Source organism: Maniola hyperantus, chromosome 3, assembly GCF_902806685.2.
Source record: "Maniola hyperantus chromosome 3, iAphHyp1.2, whole genome shotgun sequence".
Taxonomy (NCBI): Eukaryota; Metazoa; Arthropoda; class Insecta; order Lepidoptera; family Nymphalidae; genus Maniola; species Maniola hyperantus.
In genome coordinates, this window is record NC_048538.1 from 17,414,876 (window position 1) to 17,438,388 (window position 23,513).

Sequence of the window (23,513 nt, forward strand, 5' to 3'; positions counted from 1 at the left end):
AAAATGACTTTTATTAACAACATATCACAATAATGTTGCCAACATAGTAGGAAAACTTCATATAAAAATGAATGGTTTCAACATCCAAACTTCAACGTAAATTGAACTTTGTAAAATTTTGGAACAAGGTAATTTTAATTAAGTAAGTATATCATAATATATTCCTTAGACTACGAACACTTCAGAAGGTATCATTTGAATCCTTGACATTATGGGTAACATTACAAACTGTAGGTATAGATAAAACTGGTACACAAGCTTCGTTCACTTATCCTACGAAATATTCATGATATTCAAAACAGTAAACAATTATTGATATGCATACAAAATTTAAATTATTATTCTACTTATAATACACGGCTTAGTTAAAGAAACTTAACAATTTCAAAAATATCAAAAAATTGGACTAGATTATGAATCTCTTTGGTTGTCCATGGCTTTAGTTTTACTTAATATTATCACAATTTACAAACATGTCCTTATTCAAATACAAAATTAAGAATATTACCTTTTTTGTTACCTATTTGACGTGGTAAGTACTTCACGAACATGTGCACAATGCACATGCGTCAATAGTTCCTTAACATCAGCAATTCCTAAATTTCTTCCATGAAAAAGGTATATAAGTAAGAATTATTATTATCACATAATGTACCTAGTTAACCATGATATTTAAAAATGTTTTGATACAAAACGACTGAAACTTCTAATAATTTCATAGAAATTGGAAACAAAAGTAAATTAAAAAGCACGAGCGATAACTATATGTGCATAAGAATCACTAAGTACGCACCGAAATTATAATCTACGTACACTGTCCTTAATTATTAATGTTTTTATGGGATATTTTCAAAAAATATTTCATGAATAATATGTTTGCAATAAAATTATCCATGGAATAAAAATTGTTAATGACATTTAAATATCGCATACATATACAACATTAAGTAATAAAAATAAAGTCTATTAACTATTACTTTGGTTAGTTTGACATCAGTTTAAAACACTGTACTAAAATGTTTAAGTGCAAGTCCGTCGATATAATATTAAGAGTACATTTTCTGGAAGACTTTTGTGCATATCGTTGTTTTTACCCCACATTAATTGACTAAGTTTAAAAAGTCAGATTTGATGACCATAATCATTTATATTGGTTCAAACTTTTTTGATCTTCTCACGAAACACAGATAACTCTCATTTTCTTTTCCGTATTTTTAATCCTGTCTTTTTTCTCTGTTGCATGGATCATAGTATTGTAAGTCTTGTTTTTCGAGTTAATTGTATTGGTAACTATACATATAAGACACCTGGTGAACTTCCTCAGTTTTCTTATTCTATATATTTGGTTTTTCGAATCCGTTCCGAATTCAATTCAGAACGGATTACATTAATTCTCACGGCCTTAATCATGGCACAAGGTAGGTACCAATTCTTCTATCGGTTTTGGTACCTACGTCGAAAACTCATCGAGCCTCCTTCGGTGAAGGTCTCCTCACTCTCACGAAGGAGTCAAAATCAATGGATCCTAAACTTCATCTCCATCTCTCGTCAAGTCCAGGGATCGACCTTGTACCAGTACACGTAGTGGACGACAGAAGCGCACAGACCTGATGCGAGCAGAAGGATCGATGATAGTCTACACACTGTTATACTTCGTTTGGGCGAATTCTCTCCTGAAACAAACGAATTCTTCATTAATAGTGTTACCAGCATTGAGTTGCTATATAAGTATGCCAAAATAGTTTAAACTCCTACCTAAACCTACTTAAGTGGGAGAGTTTTCATATTATCACTAAGTAGGACATCTACCTAAAATTAGAATTGTGAGTTTCAATGTTGAACGATAACATTTTGAGGATTTACGAATGGCGCATGCAAATAAAATCTGCATTCATTTGTATTTTAAAGAGTAAGCCAGGCGGCGCAAGATCGTGGCGTGTGGAAGTCCCTACAAGAGACCTATGCCCAGCAGTGGACGTCTATCGGTTGAAGATGATGATAATAAGAGTAAAAATGTTGACAACATTAAATTCAAAGTAGAACAAGTAGATTTTGAGAATGATGTCACAGTTCTATTTTCGCACAGCAATAAGATAATGTGTATCAATTGTCGCCACAAACTAAATACAAGCTCATTTACTAAAGTTTACACAGGTGATACTTAGCAGATAGTTCTCAGTGAAACGTTACTAAATATACATGCGGATAACATTGAGTCCATTGAGTCGAAGCTTATATACAATTATTGATGAATTGCTAAGTGACAAAGTTGCGTGGAAGCAACCGGCTGATCTTTCAGTTGTATTCATATTTTATATTGTAACTTTTTATTATTTGAAAAGTTCTTACCGACTCTTCTCAATGTAATCTACATTCCGACCGGTGGTAGAGTCACAGACGTAGCATAAGAGACACTAGTTGTCTTACATAAATATGCCAAATATATAAATGTTGATTTTGATTTCGATAATGTCACGGGAAAAACTATACTCTGTCCACGGAGACGTTATTATAGGGTTTTTGTCTCTGTCATTTCTATGGGATCACGTAACAGAGAGAGGCCCTTTCTAACTAATTCTCTCCGTGGACAGAGTATATAGTGGCAGAAATATTTTCAAACCTACCTGTAAAAACGAGGAAAGCCAAGGGAACCCCCGACGGCGGCGCCCAGCGCATGCGCGGCCCACGCCACGTGGTTGTACGACACCTTGGGCCCCGGCGCGCGCAGCAGCGCCCAGCAGCCCTCCGACACTCCCAGCACCACCACGCTGAGCGGCCGGAACCACCACAGGGGGATGTGGCCGAATCTGTCGAAATTTTTATTGATATAGCTAATTCATAAATTTATTTGTATTTATATGTATTATATAATCATCTGGGATTACGTTAGCGTGATTCAGGCTTCATAGTGAGTGATTGAAAATACTTGTAGCGCCATTTAGTGAGAACGTTGTGAGTATTTCTTAGGTTCGTGTCGTGTCAACTTGTGTGGACCACCACATATAACAGTGTTCAGGAAACTAAATAATTTTAAACCATCAAGAACAATAATAACCCATCGTTGAATCACTACTGAGCACGGGTCTCCTCTCAGAATGAGAAGGGCTTAGGCATAGTCTGCCACGCTGGCCAAGTGCAAATTGGCAGACTTGTAGAACTCTCAAGCAGGCAGGGTTCCTCGTGATGTTTGCCTTCACCGTCAAAACAAGTGATATTTAATTGCTTAAAACGTACATGACTCCAAAAACTTGAGGTGCATGCCCAGGATTGAACCCTGGACTATGGGGCTGACGTCTTAACCAGTAGGCCATCACCGTTGAAATATACAAAGTTCATATTCCATACCTAAGGACACACGTTAGGCAGATGCGCAGTAAGTAAGGCGTAGACAGCGGCGGAGGCTCCCACCACGCGGACCTGGGGCTGCAGGGCTCCGGCCCCGAGCGCTCCTGCCGCCACCCCTCCCAGCCATATCGTGGCCACTCGCAACCAGCCTTGCTCGCACTCGAGACGCCAACCAACCTATAATGAGGGACAACTTATAAGTAAGATTACACATTTACACTGCCAATACACTTTAAATATTGTGCCAAAATCACTTATTAAGTCGAGGCTGTCTACAATGTGTGACTAATGGATCCGAGACATGGTCGCTAACTATAGGCCTCCTAAGAAGAGTCACTCAGCGGGCGATGGAGAAAGCTATGTGCAGAGTTGTTCTACAATTGTAGAGTGATCAAATCAGAAATGAGGGGATCCGTAAGAGAACCTGAGTAACTGACATCAACGGATTGCGAAGCTGACATGGCAATGGGCAGGTACGAAAAACGAGATAAGTACACTTGGGTCCCAAACTGCTAGACTAGTGCTGGCGACCACGCGCTGGAAAGCGCAGCGTTGGAACTTGGAAGACCCCCACTAGGTGTACAGACGAATCACAGTGAGCCGCTGGATTCAGGCAGTGCAAGACCGTGGCGTGTGGAAGTCCCTACAAGAGACCTATGTCCAGCAGTGGACGTCTATTGGCTGATGATGAAGATGATAATGAATTAAAACTTAAATACCTAAAAGGGGAAAGGCATCTTTTCAATGTCTAAACTTGAACGGGGGCTCTGAGGCAGGGTCTCAGGGTCTTGCTTGCTTGGATCTTCACAGGAATTCTTTGTTTACGATTACAAATTTAAAAATAAACTTACAGCCAGTGCCATGAGTGCGTTGAGCGCCAGATGGGTGGTGCCCATGTGCACGAGGCCATACGTGAGAAGCCTCCAGGGCTCCTTCCACCACGCGCCTGGCGCCCACTCCAGCTTGGCGCGCCACTCCTCGGGGGCGCACAGGTGTACCATCACCTGGGGAACAATTACGTTGTAACATCGCAACCCATATTATGAACTGCCGGCGACGTCGTCCGCGTCAATTTGGGTTTTTAAGAATAACGTGGGAACACTTTGATTTTCCATAATCACAAGAATAGTTCAAGGAGAGTCTCTTAATTTATTGCAGATATAAAGAAAGAAAGTTTTTAATATGGGTGTAAAGAAAGAAGCAAAATCACTAACATTGAGAAACAGCATGGTGATAATGAAGTAGGGAGGCCTCAAAACGTGTTTCAGCTTTTCTTTCCTCTTTTGAAATTTCGTTTTGGTTTGCGTTTTGATTCCGGACTTGATTGATGTACATTTTGGTTTCTTGACAACCAAAACTCCTAAAGTGAGACCAGCTTGAAGACGGCACGAGGATTTCTGGAGGGGCTTGCTTCCGAGGAGTCTCCGGTTCTCCCCGGGGCTGTTGGTTCTGCTATCGTTCCCGAGTCCCGACTCCTCGTTTTCGGCCCAGGCCTGCGCCGGGGGCGGCTCTTCGGGCAGGATCCGTCTGCCCTGATGAACTGGTACTTCTTGATAGTCTCCATTTAGCCTCTCCACCTGATTTTGACAAGACTAAAATTAGATATTATCTGCAACGGTTCACTCAAATTATGCAGGGAAAAATCTTCTCTTTACATTTTAAATTTACTTGGAATTTTTGGCTCTTAAAGTTCCATTACTGACATTTTTGAAAGAATTTTTAGTTTTGTGACCTATTTTTATTTTTTTTACAAACCTGTTCGCAGTCCTCCGCATCCGGAGCCATGGTTCGCCGCAGGAGATACTCTGGTCATCTTCTAAAAGAGTCAGAAGAGCGTCACACCATACCTCCGGGGGGTTCTGGCAACAAATGATACCTCTCGTCAAATCCCATCAAATTTATACAATGTTGAAGGAAAATCGAGGAAATATTATATTTAACTTCCTAATTAGGGATTCCCTATAATTTGCCCGGACATTAGAGCTATTAATAAACTATTGCGGTTTGTTTATTGCTAAAAAGGACACAGATTTGTTATATTGAGTACTACGTGTTCTTATCATTGGTTATGGTTTTCCGAAGGATTATGAGCTTTACCCTTTACCTACTAACGTATCAAGGTTCGTTTCAGGAATTTTGTCATCGAAAATGCCTGGTGTTTTGATGCCGGATTTCCTAGAGTTAAATTGTTTTGGATAACAAACTTATCCAAATAAATAAACAAAAGTATATACTTTACTAGCTGATGAACGTGGAATTAGGTTTTTTAAATCCCGTGGGAATTTAAATCCCTCCTGATTTTCCGGGATAAAAAGTGGATATCGTTACATCAGATGTATGGTTTAGGAAATTCCACGTAGAAGCTTATTTAGGTAATAACTCAACTGAGGTAAGTATTATATTTTGCGGCTTTCTCCCTGATGCTTGATTCAAATAACTCTTCGTAACACAGAGTTTATTTCCTTCATATAGACTTAAAGGTACTGCTTACTGAATTTTTCATACCTAATCTAAAGAAGAGAAAAAAAATAGTGACCTACATGAACGGAAAATTTCACTGACTGAGAAAGATTCATCACAGAACTTCTCAACTGCGGGGAATGGACGTTCGTCAAATGCGGGCATCATCACATGGACACTCGCAAACGACATGATACTCCGCTCAAAGGGATATTTACTTGAGGATTTAAAAAAATGCTTTAACAGCAAAGAACATAATATTATTGCTGTGAAGCCGAGATGCAGATTTTTTTGTTCAGAACTTAAATTGAGTTTTATTTGTTTTAATATATGGTTGAAATTGGAGTAGGGGGGCCGAGATCCAGCTTGTTTTGATAGTAACTTAAACTCAGCTTTATTTATCTAGACATACATTTGAAATTGTTATAAAATACGGAAGAGAGGGCTCGGCGATATCGTGCTTTTTAGGGTTACGTACCTCAAAAGGAAAAACGGAACCCTTATAGGATCACTTTGTTGTCTGTCTGTCTGTCTGTCGGTCTGTCAAGAAACCTACAGGGTACTTCCCGTTGACCTAGAATCATGAAATTTGGTAGGTAGGTAGGTCTTGTAGCTGACATTAGGGGAAAAATCTGAAAACTGTGAATTTGTGGTTACATCACACAAAAAAATTAAATTGTGGTCATAAACTAATAATTAGTATTTTTTTTCAATTTCAATGTTCGAAGTAAGATAACTTTATCAAGTGGGGTATCATATGAAAGGTCTTCACCTGTGCATTCTAAAACAGATTTTATTTATTTTTAAGCATCATAGTTTTTGAATTATCGTGCAAAATGTCGAAAAAATACGACTGTATTACGGAACCCTCGTCGCGCGAGCCTGACTTGCACTTGGCCGGTTTTTTACGTCGCCGTTGCTATGCCAAAGTCAATATACCTAGCTTGAATTTGATTGTTTTCAAAAAAGCACCTCGGCTCTACCTAGTTTGATAGATTATTTTCATTTTATTTTTATTCCCTATCTTTACAAATTAATCTGCTTATGTAATAAGTAATTAATTAATGTGATTAATTACAAAATCACAAACTTACAAAAAAGCACCTCGGCTCTACCTAGTTTGATAGATTATTTTCATTTTATTTTTATTCCCTATCTTTACAAATTAAACTACTTATGTAATAAGTAATTAATTAATGTGATTAATTACAAAATCACAAACTTACAAAAAAGCACCTCGGCTCTACCTAGTTTGATAGATTATTTTCATTTTATTTTTGTTCTCTATCTTTACAAATTAATCTATGTTAATAATATTATAATTAATTAATGTTACAAAATCACAAATTTACAAAATTACAATCTCAGTAATAAATAATCAATTACTGTGATTAATTTGTTATTAATAATTGGAAGTTTAATTAAGACTTAATCAGAATGTTTAGTTCATCATGATCATCCCATCGCCGCCGGCTCACTACAGAGGACGGGTGTACTCCCAGAGTGAGAAGGGTTTGGCCTATAGGTGTTTTTGCATAAAACATTATAAAAAATGTATAATTAGGTACTAAAAACAATTGTGTATTAGTAGATAATAAATATACCTACCTATTAGCTATACATGAAAATATGATTCATCGCCTTATTTTAAGTATCCCTAAATATTGGTTTTTCCATCTTAATAATATCAAATAATTATGTTTATTATTATTTACTTACCTACCCATGACATTATGTGAATATAAATAATATGGGCCTAATGGTGTGGTCACATAATTAACTTTTAATAATAATACTACCTACTTAATACTTCTATTAAAGGCATTTACGTAATAATATAACAATTAGGCCGAAATCATTACGCTAATTGTGTTTCTTGAATATTTTGGCTTTGGTTGGTTTTTTGCATGGACTTGCTTTTAGGTGATTTAATTTTAAAGTAATTAAGATAGGTAGGCTACTTACCTACCAAAATATTGTTGCGCCGTTTTTATAAGGTTAACATAATAATATTATTGTTATACTGTCACTCAGCATTTTAATTAAGTATTATGAATAAAGAGATTTAAAATAACTGTTTAGGTTATATCAGGTTATCAACACTATCATTGGTGCCTACTTTCACAGATAAGATACAAATTGGGTTATCATAAAAATGTCAAATACAAAATCCCACTGTTGCTTGTGCTGTGTCAAATTACTTAAAAAAGGAGTTTTTATATCGCTTAATGTTCGTTTCGACTCAGTTCGACTATATCAAAATGTAACTTTTTTTAATAAAATATTTTTAAATAACAATAGCTCGTGTATAGTAACGGTATATAAATTTGTCATGCACAACAGTGCAGCACTAAAGTGCACTACTAAATAAAACATCGCAATCCAAATCGGTCCAGCATTGCCTATGGTATTGACAGTTAGGGACCCCGTGTAATTGAGTGTCATGCATGGTGTCATGGTGTTCTGCATGCAGTCGCCGTTGCACTGCCAGCCCGTGTACTTCAAGAGCTCGTGGATTATAAAAGATATAGATAGTTCAATCCACGAAGACGCGCCCCACTATTTTTCGTGCGGGGAAACCACGGGGGCGGGGAGGGATCTTTACTTAATTTATCTTCTTGTGCGTGTGCCCACGTCGCTGATCGGTGCGTTACGATAGAACTCACACTCTAACAGTACCTACACAGCACATTTGCATTGTAACCGATTAGGACAAAGAGTGGGGCGCGTCATCATGGATTGAACTATCTATACCTGCCTGTTAAAAGCTGAAAGAGTATAGAGGTCTGGACTCTTGATTCATTAGCAAGTTTGGTGGATTTATTGACAGCTTTTTCCCTCCTAATGGCTTCCGCATGGATTTAGGTTTTTTGATGATCTTTCAAAATCCTTTTTATTGCACCCCTCTCAAGGAATATGTGCTCCAAGTTTCAAATATCTAGCTGTACCGGTGGTTGTACGTTGTCTGTCAGTGAGTCAGTCAAAGTATTTCATCTTCTCTTATCTATAATATAAAAATGAATCACTAAACGTGTTGCTCATCGCAAATCTCGAGAACCGCTGAACCGATTTCGCTAATTCTTTTTTATAATATTCCTTGAAGTACGAGGATGGTTCGAACGAAGAGAAAAATTTAAAAAAATTTAAGTATTAAAAAAATTAAAGAATCGACTGTTAGGTGGTACGAAGTTCGCCGGGTCAGCTAGTTTATAATAGTTTGTATAACATATTTTATAGATTAGCATTCTAGTTTGCTAGATAGTCGAACAAGAAAAATAACAAATTACAACCTTTTAGCTGTTATAAAATACTAGCTGATGTATGCGACTTCGTCTGCGTGGATTTAGGCTTTTAAAAGTTCTGTGGGAACTTATTGATTTTCCGATATAAAAAGTATGCCTATGTTTATTTATACTCTCCAGGTCTTTACTATGTCCATTGTCCATGCAAAAAATCAAGTCAATCCGTTACGACGTTTTTGAAGGTAAAACAAACAAACACTCTTTCGCATTGATATTGTGTGTGACGTTTGATACCCACCAGCTCTCTGACTACAATGCCCTGGTTGTGCCTAGCTTCCTACATAGGTCGGTCACTCGGTATGTTTGTCTGTTATATTATAGCCAACCGATCAACTATGCATAAGGAAGGATCTGCGATTATACAGCACTAGATGATGCTCGCGACTTCGTTTGCATGGATTTTAGTTTTCAATAATCCCGTGGGAATTCTTTGATTTTACGGGATAAAAATTAGCCTATGTCCTTCCCAGTGATGCAATCTATCGCTGTACCAAATTTCGTCAAAATCGGTTGAACGGATGGGCCGTGAAAGGCTAGCAGACAGACAGACAGACAGACACACTTTCGCATTTATAATATTAGTATGGATGGATTTATAAGTACTTATGCCTGATTCGATTAGTAGGTAGTCATTGTTTTGGTCCGGCCAGTTGGCCTTTAACACATATTGCTTAGATTATAATACCTATAATATCGTGGTATCATGGTGCATGTAAACTCGCGTGATTGTTTATGCTACCATGAGTCATGACGTCCTACATCTTCAATGGTAAACAATCACATACCGATAAACTAAAGCGAAAGTCTAGGCTGAAATCTATAGAAAGTAGGTATTAATAAGAAGGTATTTAGCTCAAAATTTTACCTAGAGTTACTTTAGAGTTAAAATAAATCAATGTTTCATTACTGCGTAGCATCATCGCATGTCATTTTTCCCGCGTCTTTTTAGATATTATACTTACAGTGCGACAAGGCTATCTTGGCGCGTGGCGAATATCAGAACTAAAGTTGCCGTCAAGTGTCCCTTTTGTTCTTGTTTGAATATTCTAAGCCTTTGTTCTCAAACAGCGCCCCCCTGTCAATGTCACTCAAGTGCCAAGAGGGCCTTGTCGCACTGTACCTACATAATTTTGGTGAGTTAACTGAAACTGAAAACCATGCTTGTGTTCCGCATAGTTTTCTGTATGATGGTAGAAGTAGACAGCGTGCTATTGGCGCTTCGGGCGGGCGGGCGGGCGAGCGCGGCCCACGGGGCCAAGGCTACCCATGTTACTACATTAGTAGTTCAAATATTTGCTATACTAATGAATAAAATTGAAGTGTCTGTCTGTAATGTCGAAATAACTACCTCATACGGTTATTTTGAAATTGTCCCATGAAAAATTCGCATTCCAACTCCTCAATCCTGATGCTGTACACGACTTGACCACAAAAACTGATGGGATTTAAATACCTACCAGTTTGATATTGGAGGTGCCTACTTACCAAGTAGGTAAAGACTTTTTGAAGTCGAGGACCCAACTTCTTAGCCCTGATGCTGTCAAGAATTGCATTCCTAAATCGTGGTGATCCCACGGGGTGTTTAAAGAATCATGCGTTTAAATGTTTTTATGTAATTTGGTACCTACCGAGATACCTAAGCCGTAACCTAACCGTACCTAAGAAGTAGGCTATTCTGTCCATAGTAGCTCGTCCCCGGGATGCATTCCAGGGACAGGCTACTTTTTGTCCTGAAAAATCAAAAGTTCCCACTGGATTTTTAGAAACTGAAATCCACGCGGGCGAAGCCGCGGGCATGCAGCTAGTTGGTACATAATTACAAAAAAAATAAAAACCGACTTCGATACACAAACACTAAAAATTGAAAAATAATTTAATTTATTACCGAATATATTATGTATACAAGAGTTAATATAGTTCCATAATAATACTTTTTGTGCCGGTGCCAATTAGCTTTAGCTGCGCGAATCGTCTAGACTTCATATTTTTATGAGACTCCACAATGGCACCTCATTGGCACCGACCCCAAAAAATATTATTATGGAACTATATTAACTCTTGTATACATAATATATTCGGTAATAAATTAAATTATTTTTCAATTTTAAGTGTTTGTGTATCGAAGTCGGTTTTTATTTTTTTTGGAAAAAAAATTTATTTCACAATTTTTAGTGGTCCCATGGAATTATGCTATGACTGGTTAAAAATCTACTGTTTACTAAGCTATTACACTGATCGCGAGCAATTTACTCTTATCCGTTGAGGAGTTCCAGTATCTATCTTCGAAGATGTTCATCAGATTTTCACCAAATTTAAATGGGACCAACTTTGAAGTATACCCTTTCAAACAAAAAAAGAATTTTCAAAATCGGTCCAGGCGTCTTCGAGTAATCGGGGAACATACATAAAAAAAAAAGAAAAAAAAAAAAAAAAAAAAAAAAAGATTCCGACGAATTGAGAACCTCCTCCTTTTTTTGAAGTCGGTTAAAAATAATTATCTACATGATGATAGGCTTCGGCAATCGGCAACCCGTGCGAAGTCGCGGCGGATCGCTAGTGCCCAATAATTCAAAGTATTATCTTATCAGAACGTAACTGGTGCATTTCATAAAGCAATGAACTTTAAAGTAAATTAATTTAATTCCGTTATCATTACCGAGAAATGCCGCGGTTTGGTTTTGTTTTTTATTAATAAAACAAGTTAGTTGGCGTCACTTTGTCTGCGGTAAATTGGTATTTACAATATCTACCTACTTGTTACTACTAGTGACATTACTTATTTGACTAACAGCCGCACTCAGAGTCGCTAATCGGTACTTAAAATTGAGTTAAAACGAGACAGATTTATGTGAAAGATATAGCTCTGTTTCGTTTTAACTAAACTTAGACTCTGAGTGCGGTAGTAAGCATTTTTAGTGTAATTAGTAATTACCAATTTTTGGGATGTCATGCATATTTTTTTTAATTGCGATAAAATTAGAATAAGTTTATTTTGATAAAATACCTGTGCTCATAAAGATACCAATTTAATGGTCTAGTTATCATGGGAGAATCTACAGGATTTGTCATTTTGACAGATTTCCAATACAAAAACTGTCATAACATCAAATTTATTTATAGACAAAGTTTATCTGGAAGCTGTGAAACTCAAATAATTGAAAATCTAATGTTTTCGAACTATGTTCTTCCCTTCCTTGTAATTCTATGTATTTATTTGCAGACAGGGAAAACCATATTTTAATAAACCATCGAATTACCGAAATAGGTATATCATTTACGTATAATGTGTGGAATTCCTCTAAAAATTGGGTTACAGTATTTAGTATTTACTAGGTATAATTATTATAATCATCGTCCAAAGGGCCTGAAACGAATGACGCAAATCACAGGACTGCAAAATGGACTTATGCATCAGCTGAGAAAGCATTTTACCCGTTTTTATCCCTAAGAGGGTAAAATGGGGGTTAAAAAGAGTACCTAGTACAGTTCTTGCAATTCACGAAGGCGAGTGGCTCATACTTGTGTTTAAGTCGTATCGGTACAAGTAACGTACACTGAATGTGTGCGTTTGCGTTTGCTCGCGACTGATTGGTCCGACATGCACGCACACTTACGCAATGCCCGTGTATTCCGACGTAACCACAAGTAAAGTCCACTCGCCTTCGTGAATTGCAAGAATTGTAACTACCTATGAAAGCTGTACGAAGTTCGGCCATAGTAGTATTCTTAGGGTTCCGTATATAAAAGAAAAAGTTGACTGAGCAAAAAAATACGTATTACACGATTCTTGAAAATTATACTGCCGAGGGGGTTAAATAAAGGATGCAAGTTTGTTCGAAAGTCATTTTTCAAATTATTTCCATGAAAATTGATATTTGGGTTTTCGGATACAAAAGATAAAAAATACGTAGACCGTAGATTTTTGAAAGTTCTATTCCACGCCGATTTTCTAAATTCCAGCCGAACGAAGCCGGGGCGGGTCAGCTAGTACTATATACGAATTTTAAGTAGCGTTTTTACTTGTTTTATCAGAAGCGCGTCAACGCATAAACTAGAGATACCATAATCATACCCTTGACGCAGAGTTCAAGTATCCCTTTCAAGGCGAAGGCCACATCATTGCATTACATTGCCTCCCTGAGTGAACGCCCGTTATGCTTTATTGATACATTTATGGCGAGCTTTCAATTGTAATAGATATAGAAGTTTGTTATCTCTAAATATATAAAAGGAAAAGGTGCCTGACTGACTGACTGATTTATCAACGCACAGCTCAAACTACTAGACAGATCGAGCTGAAGTTTGGCATGCAGTAGCTATTATGACGTAGGCATCCGCTAAGAAGGGATTTTTGAAAATTCAATTCCTAACGGGTGAAATAGGGGTTGAAATTTGTGTAGTCCATTCGGACGAAGTCGCGAGCATAAGCTAGTATTCTAATAAAACTTAAAGTGTTTTAAGTGTCAAACTAGTAATTTAAAAAGTTTTAAGAAAACCCTACTGCAATTTGCATCTTTTTCAGCCCGCACCTTAAAGCGCACGAAATTCCAGCATTTTGATTTTATAACAATTTTATGATTCCAGTGACACTCACGCTATCAAGACGAATCTAATGACCTATCATTTATTTATTAAAAAGAGGAAAACTAACAGAGATATTGCATTGCTCTAGTTTTCTGTCGCAACCACAGGGCTTAAATGATAAAATCTGTCTTCTATGTTCTAGTAGGTACTACAAGTCGGTAGCTCAGAACAATCTCCAGTCGACAGTCGACAGTCGACAGTCGACAGTCGACAGTCGACAGTCGACAGTCGACAGGTTATGCAGTACAGTCGGCATAAAAGCCTCGACTCGCTACTGCATTATGACTGAAACAGACGTATTGTTCGACGATGGCTCTCGATTAGGGCTGCTGACTTTCCTGCTTCCCTGGTAGATGTGGAATCATTTAGTTGTTTAAAAGTTTATTTATATGAAAACTAGCTTAGAACTAGCGTAGTGGATAATAAACTTCAACCCCTATTTTACTCCCTTAAGGTTTGAATTTTCAAAAATCTTTTTTGAGCGGATGCCTACGTCATAATAGCTTGTGCATGCCTAATTTGAGCCCAATCCGTCCAGTAGTTTCAGCTGTGCGTTTATAGATCAGTCAGTCACTTTCTCCTTTTTTCATTTTATTTTATTCTGTTCTATTGACATAGGTACTGCGGTATACTATATCGTGTTTCAAAGTAAACCGAATTTTATCTCCTTTAACTTTAATCACAGATAATATTTTGTTATTCGCTCACCTTTCGAAGGCTGAAAGTATTGATGTATTGATGAGCAAAAAAGAAAAAAAAATCGTATCACAAAAAAATGTTTGTGATACAAAAAATTGGAGTTTTATAACAATCCTTTTTGGTTTGACGACTGGATTAATGTAGGTACTGATTGAAAATAATAATTAGTAGATACTTAAAGTTAAAATTATATCTATGAAGCCACATATTGTACCTATAACAAATTTTTAATTGTATAATTAACTAGCTGCCCCGGCGAACTTCGTACCGCCTAACAGTCGATTGTTTTTCAGGTTTTTTTTAATTTTTTCTCTCCGTTAGAACCATCCCCGTACTTCAAGGAATATTATGAAAAAAGAATTAGCGAAATCAGTTCAGCTGTTTTCGAGATTTGCGATCAGCAACACATTCAGTGATTTATTTTTAAATATAGAGATAATTTGGTGTACCACAGAAAAGAATAATAAGTATTTTGCTTTACTTTAGGCAGTTGGTTTAAAATACAAGCTTTTTTACGAAATAAGAAAGAAAGTTCACGAGTTTTACAAAAAAATTTTTTTGTAAATAAGTACGGCCTCATATTTTTGTCCTGGAACACAATGAGGGAAAAAGGCTTTCATTAATTCCAAGCAAACAGTACGTACAATAGATATTTGTCCAGAATTAAAAGTTAACGAACAAGTACAAAATAGAGCTATGGTGGAGACGTAGACAACCCTAGCCCATTGTCCTAGGCTTGTATAAAAAGTGAAATATCTTTTCAGGCTTTTGTTGCTGTAATCATGGAGTAAGGACAGAGTCAGTGCCCTCACTCTTGAAGGTATTATTAAGGAACATAAGTAAGATCGGATAAACTTCAAGAGGCCAATTGAGAACGAACTTGCGGCTCTGGTTTGCTTTACATTTCAGGAATTATGAAAGTGCAACTTATAAAATACAATTTTTTTCTTTTGCAACATTGCTAGATAACATTAAAATTCTACAAACTTTACGAGATAAAATTCTTTCTTTTTCAGACAAAGAGTTACTAGTTTATTTGAGATACAAGATATCTTTGTACCAAATTTCTTCAAAAACGGTTTAACAGATGGGCCGTGAAAAGCTAGCAGACAGACAGACAGATTAGACAACACTGGCGTTATGGATAGACAGAACAATCTGAAATTGTAATATTATGTAGAAAGACTAACAGGTTAAAAAACGCCTCAATGTGGACTGAAATACAAAAGTTGTAACAACAATTTGAGGGGAAAATTAGTATCCTTATTGAAAACTATTACTAATGACTTACCTACTGAGTTTATTTTAGACGTGTAGTGAACAACAACAAAATAAAATAATTATTCAGTGGTACCTATCGTATCATTTATTCGTAGGAAAAAATAAACATCTACTTATGTTACTCTTGCGAGTTGTAGCATAACAACAAAGCATGAAACTAAACGCTATGGAAAAGCTACAACAGTCTAACCACGAGTGGAAACATTCCCATTGTTCAGTTCATTGCCTGTCCCTGGGCTTTGATACAAGCTGCAGTACTTTAGCAGGCTTCGTTGTAATCAAGGGTTGGAATCGCTGACTTATCGATCGGAGCCTCCATTGTGGAGTGGTGCAGGTTGGAGAGGCCATCGAGACTACAGTAATGAGGATTACACATTTACGCTCAGCTACAACTACCTGCAGTGCGCGACAGAAAATAATGTACATCGACCTTTGGTAAGAGGTAGCGGTTTTGTAGAGCACTGTCTCGGCCGTTGAGACCGATAAAACGTCACATATACAGTGACAGAGACAACGCTCTACAAAGCCGAAATGTCATTCTAAATATCGATGTACATTAACTTTCTGCCACGTACTGTACCTTGTTTCTCGAAAATATTTGTTTGTAGAGGGTGAGGTTTTGGCCTGGATTTCTATGAACTAAAGATGTATGTCCACTAAAGCGATGCGGAGATGTGTGCAGGCCAATTTAAACTACAAGTGTTAAAAATATTGCCAGCGCTCCTAGAATCCGCTTTCCGAACCAAGTCAGACGTAGCATTACAATTATATTTGCTCTACATGAAATAAATGAATTTGATTTTATTTTACTAAACGCCAGCGAGGCGAGAGCGAATTTTTTAGATAATTTGATTTAAAAAGATGATTGACTGAAATCACAGAGCATTAAGTTTAATTATAATAGACTTAATTTAAACTTAATTCTAACGTTAATGTTAACGAAATAAACTATGATGACTTAACCGGTAGGAAACAAACTATGATGACTTAACCGGTAGGAAGATTTTACGTGCCAAGGTGCGTGTTTAAGCATTAAACAGATTAAAACCGAGTCAGTATCGATCGTCGTCGTTAACAATACAGCTGCACCCACCAGTCTGGGCCTGGAGACTGGAGACTGGAGAGAGTGGCGGGCCCCCGTCTTTACGTGCTAATGAGGTTTGCGTGGAGGCCCACAAAGCGCGCGTTTTGCATGCTCAACCATAATACTGCATTCATTATACGACGCTTCCTTTGATTCACTCCCCAAAGTTTTACACTAAATATTTATTTTTGAAACGAGAGAATTCTGCCGACCTATCCAACTTACCCAACGAAGCTGGTAAGCTCTGTGGTCTTATATGCGGAAAAGGCATTAGGTTCGGTCCCCAGCAGGGACAATTTGGGATTGAATAATTTCTGGAATGGATCTCTTCGTGATCTCTTCAGAAATGTGGACATCTGTAGGAGAAGCAGAGTAACCGACGTAACTCTTGCGAAGCTGAAGTGGCAATGGGCATGGCACATAGTTCGAAAAATCTATCTTCTATCTAAATATAAAAGGATTGACTGACTGACTGATCTATCAACGTACAGCTCAAAGTACTGGACGGATGCGTGTCTTTCCAGTTTGGAGTTGGTATAATTTGCAGTATGTATTTAGGTTCAACTATTTCGTTGTCCCTACTTTAACCTACTTAATTAAATAATTTCATACGTTTTTAGCTTAGCAAAATCAAACCTACCATCTTGTGGCCAACTGAGAGTTCAGCCGGTTGCTTCCACGCTACTTTGTCGAAACAATTAAATAAATATTTTTAGTTCAACATCCTGTTTAATCTTACAGTTTCTATATATACTAACATAGTTTACACAACGCTACTCCTACGCTGCGCCTCGCAAAAGTGGGAAAGTCATTTGTGGGAATGAGTGTAATATCCTCCATACTTTTCCAATATTATAAATGCGAAAGTTTGTCTGTCTGTCTATCTGCTAGTTTTTCACGGCCCAACGGTTTAACCGATTTTGATGAAATTTGGTACAGACCTCTGTAAAACTTAGCTTAAATCCCGGGGAAGGACAGGCTACTTTTCATCCCGGAAAATCAAAGAGTTCCCACGGGATTTTAAAAAAACCTAAATCCACGCGGATAAAGTCGCGGGCATCATCTAGTTTTATAATAAAATTCCACAAACAATTTTAGACTTGCCTTTACACAAGTTTAAAAATCTATTAAAAGTATGCTCTTAATAAATGCATATTATACAGTCGACTGTAAACGACTATGTAAACGATAAAAAGCTTGGATTTGACGCGCTCCAGCAATGCACGGGGCTGCAATCGCTTGTACAGTATGGTATAATAACATTGTAGATTGAAAACTTAATAAAAAGGGCAACCGCCGAGTTTCTTGCTGGTTCTTCTCGGTAGGAACGGCATTCCGAACCAGTGGTAAATTAAAGTATCAGACGATTCAGTAACTTGCAAAAGTTTACTTGAATAAAAATATATTCTATTCTATTCTAAAAAAACAAAGCCTCAATAGCTCAACCGGTATAGGAGTGGACAGAAAACCGAAAAGTCAGACGGTTCAAACCCCGCCCGTTGCTTTATTGTCGTACCTACTCCTAGCACAAGCTTGACGCTTAGTTGGAGAGGAAAGGGGAATATTAGTCATTTAACATGGCTAATATTCTTTAAAAAAAGACTTTTGAGGTGTTTAGGCTACTGTTGAAGTACTATTATAAGTCGATAGCTCAATGGGGGGTAATTGCGTAGTAATAAAACCCTTGTAGCTACTGTGGGGGTGCGATGGGGGTATAAGGTGTCAATGCCCGCTTTACCACACTAAGCTATCAACCTATCAACGCACACCAAGAATTATAGGTTAGGTACTAAATTGTGTTATCGAGTATTGACCTCTTGCACAGTGATGTAGCTTTTTTAATTTTTTTGTTCATATAGAAGTTAGCCCTTGACTGCAATCTCACCTGTGCTGTGCCTCCCATAACTTGACTCGTCATCAACCGATAGACGTCCATAGCTGGGCATAAGTCTCTTGTAGGGACTTCCACACGCCACGGTCTTGCGCCGCCGCTATCCAACGGGTCCCTGCGATGTCGTCATGTGATGTCGTCAGTTCACCTAGTAGGGGCTTACCAACACTGCCTTCCGGTGCGAAGTTACCATTCCAGCACCTTGGGACCCCAACGTCTAACGGTCTTTCGAACTTGACTCATTCCTGATTAATCAATCAGAAATCAAAACGTAAATGTTATCTAACTACCTACACACATGGTGTGATTGTTTGTAAACACAAAAATATGAGACTACCTATATTATTATGTCTGACTCAAGAAATAAACCACCTCCTTATAAATGGTAAAACCGCACAAATATAAATAGTGATAACAATATAATTACGAGTAATTACCTACTACAAGTCCTGCTAATAAATTAAATATAGGTGAATTCTGTAAGTATTCATTTCAAGGTAACAATATGGTAACAAACAAAACAATATTTTATCTCAGTTTGATTGACTCTAAAAACCTAAAACGTTGTACGGTAATCTAAGTATATCAAAAGGAAAAGGTGACTGACTGACAGACTGACTGACAGACAGACTGACTGACTAACTGATCTATCAACGCACAGCTCAAACTACCTATTGGACGGATCGGGCTGAAATTTGGCATGCAGATAGCTATTATGACGTAGGCATCCGCTAAGATAGGATTTTCGATAAAATTCAACCCCGAGGGTGAAATATGGGGTTGAAATTTGTGAAATCCACGCGGATGAAGTCGCTAGCATAAGCTAGTTTAGTATAATTTTGCCGCTACTGATAAAAATATTTTATTTAAATAAAACTAAACTAAAACTGGTGAATTAGGACTAGGGGATGCAGAACAAACTTAGGAGAAAACAATGTATTGATTAGAATATGTCGCGAACATAATAATCTTTTTAAAACTGCGAAAAATATGATAATAGATCCTCATTCACTCTCCTTGCAGCAGTACAAAAAAATGCTGCATCAGTATATTGATGCAGCATTATAAACTCGTATGCTTCTTCGTAATTTTTCTTATTTTTCGTGTTTTATGTAATATTTAGTATTTAATATTTAGTACTATTGTAAATTGCAGTAAAACCAAAACTTAGTTTGATTTCGGAGGATTCAATCTAAAAAAAAATTTAATCTCTGTCAAAACTTAGTAATAAAACGTAGATAGCGGTATGTTTGTTGGATACTATTATGTGATAACGGTTATCATTGCCATTGTAAAAAGATAATAATAATAACTGTCGAATGTCGATTGTCAGACGTTTTTTAATACACTCCAAGCAGTTTTGGATAGGTTCATCAAATAAAGTTCTTTATTTTAAAATTACATAAGTAAAAAAATATAACAATTTTTCAATGTTTAGTTTTAGCTGAGGAATTAAGAAAATAATTTGGATAATTTCGGCTCTTCAGGAATTCAAGTCACTTGTAGAATGTTCCAAAAAATTATTGAATTTATTTAGCACCTTAACCTTAGCATCCTGGTGAAAGCTTCCAAACGAAATGTTGCCTAGAAACATTTGTTGACACCAGATAATACAATATATTATACCTAATAACTTAGGTATATATTGTATAATTTATAAGTACATGAGATAATGAAATATTATGTTCAGAAGTTGAGGAAAACCAGTGATTTGTCTGCTTCGTGTCACGTGCACCCACATGCGGCTGTTTCGTACTCACGAGCCACCACTCACCACTCACCACCAAGAGCAACCGCCGAGTTTCTTGCTGGTTCTTCTCGGTAGGAAAGGCATTCCGAACCAGTGGTAGATGCATCCGACTATTCGTAAGTGCTTGTAAAAGTTTATACGAATAAAAAAGATTTTTATTCTATTTATTTATTCAAGCAGGTGTTCCGTTCATATATTATGTAAGTATATACTTTCATATATTTTTATATTAATCCTACTTTTTACTGAAGATTTTAAAAGTTCAAATAGGCAAAGCTCCATTGTATTTTAAAAAGTGAAGACAAACTCGTACGCTTGTATGCGTGACACATACGCGTAGCGAACGGAGCAGAAAATATTGTACATCGACCTTTAGAAAGAGATAGTGGTTTCGTAGAGCGTTGTCTCTGTCGTAGAGACCGATAACACGTCTCAAAGGTACGAGTGTACTGTACAGTGTACTTACATTATACAGTTATACTGGCGCTGGATAGTCTTCAGTCCAATCAGTAGTTCTTAGGTAATTATGTGATAAACTCATAGTAATATTTTCGGTTATTATTCCTTACGTATCCGGCATTGATGGGTAGATAAATAATAATATTTACAATACGAAAACAAATTAATTAAAGCATTGATTTAATTAAAATATTATTGATAGTGTTTAGCAAATCATTAATTAAAATTATATGCTTGGTGTACTTATCTACCGACGATTCTTAGTTATCAGTATATTATTAATTTAACTATATATGTGATAAGCTGACTACAATATAAAATTGATATGTTTTATCCGTCTGTCTGCTTATGTATGAATCACCCTCAGGTAATTAATTAATGGCGATTTAATTAAAATAGTTTTAATTTACTAAATTTACTAATTTTTTAGCGACAAATTTACTAAAGACAAAAAGTACCAATTTTAATCAATTTTGAATAAAAAACCGGTCAAGTGCGAGTCATGGTCGTGCACTGAGGATTCCGTAGATACAGTCGTAATTTTTCGACATTTTGCATGATAATTCAAAAACGCATAAAAATAAATAAAAATCTGATTTAGAATGCACAGGTGAAGCCCTTTCATATGATACCCTATGACCACAATTTTTTTTGTGTGTTGTAACCACAAATTCACGGTTTTCAGATTTCAATGATTTCATGATTCTGGGTCAATGGGAAGTACCTACCTACCCTGTAGGTTTCTTGACAGACCGACAGACAGACAGACAACAAAGTGATCCTATAAGGGTTCCGTTTTTCCTTTTGAGGTACGGAACCCTAATAAAACAGTTAATAATTAATGTAGGAAAAACAAGAAAAACTTACATTTAAAAACGTTCACAGTGTATCAATTTTCACAGACGGTTATCTTCAGTGTCGTTCGATCACTCCACGTGTAGACTGTAGACTGTAGAATAGCGCCGAGCGGCGGAAGGCACTTTGTTGCGTATCTCAGCTTGTTTACATTACATCTTATTACATGCAGATTAGAGCAAGTTAACAATAACAACACGCTCGTGCTGGAGCGGTCCGTGGGACGCGTGCTGCCGGCCCGGCGGCGTCCGCTACACTACTGATAACGACGAGAAAGTCTGATAACGGACAGCTGATTGGAGTTTTTTTCAATTGGCTTCACGGCGGTCTCTCCGTCACTTGCGATAATATACTAGCATACGCTCGCGACTGTGCCCGCGTGGAATTTACATAAATTTTAAACCCCGATTTAACCCACTTAGGGGTGGAATTTCGAAAAATCCTTTCTTAGTGGATACCCAAGAGGAGACCACTTTGTAGTTAGCCGGCGATAGGTTGATCATGACGATGATGATGTACAAAATTTCATTGAAAATGAAAATATTTTTTATTCAACTAAACTTTCACAAGAACTTTTGAATCGTATGCATCTACCAAATGAGAGCCAAACTACGTTTGTATGGAGCGGACTACGAATAAAGTCCTCTAGGCTTTGGGTTCGAGCCTTTTTGAGTCAAGCTGATTGGTCTGTCACGGACCACGGTTTACCACAATTGAACTTGCTCTGTACCTTCCACGAAAAAGCTTATTATCAAAAATAATCAGGTACCTATCTAATGGAGAACAATTGTTGAACATTCAATGACTTACCTGCTAGGCAGGTATTGTTTCTCCTTACCAACTCTCCAGGCTGGGGTACCTGTTATAACGAGAGATAAGAAATGAACTTTCATTCCTTATACGCGATAAGGAATGAATATGTAAGGGGAAGTTTGAAAGTATCGCCAGTGGTAGAAAAGATGAGGGGTAATAGGCTGGCATGGTATGGAAATGCGGAGGGAAGAAAGCCATGTCACTAGAAGATTGTTAAGTATACATGTGGAAGGAAAAAAGAGGAGAGGACGACCAAAGAAAAGGTGGATTGCGTGAAAGAGGATATGCGTGAAAAGGGGTGGACATAGTACGTTGAGGAATGATACAAGTGAATGGAAGAAGAAGACATGTTGTGCCGACCCCACGTAGCGAGGGATAAGGTGAGGAAGAAGAAGAAGTATAGTACGCGACAAGTCAAGATGGCAATCGGCGTATGAGGCGGGGAGATGCCCCGAACACCCGCACTATACGCGCGCTCTCCGATTGCCATTTCGAGCTGTCGCGTACTAAGTATACAAGACAATAATACATATGTGTATCGTTTCAGTAAGCTACTGTCATATCTGCCGTCCTGTTACATCTGTTATCACTTACCGATTTATGATAATGACTTGTACACTTGTAGTGTAAAAGCGCAGCTGATAACAAATAAATCTGGCGATACATTCATCTCACGTTTTAGTATAATGCTGATAAGTCTTTGTTTATAACGACATACCTATTCAGGCTAGAAATTTTACAGAATTATATGTATAGATAACTAGCTTATTCCCGCGACTTCATCCGTGTGGACAACACAAATTTCAAACTCCTATATTTTCACCCCTTTAGAGGTTGAAATTGTGTATCAAAAATCCTTTCTCAGTCCCATCCCATCTGCATGCCAAAAAGCCCGATCCGTCCAGTAGTTTGAGCTTGCGTTGATAGATCAGTTAGCCAGTCAGTCAGTCAGTCAGCTTTTCCTTTTATACATACATATAGATATATCTA

General features: G+C 37.2%; 1 pseudogene; it reads right to left on the reverse strand.

Moving 5' to 3' along the window:
- Positions 1-9: 9 nt before the first annotated feature.
- LOC117996481 (rhomboid-related protein 2-like) lies at positions 10-21,948 on the reverse strand (annotated as a pseudogene).
- Positions 21,949-23,513: the final 1,565 nt, after the last annotated feature.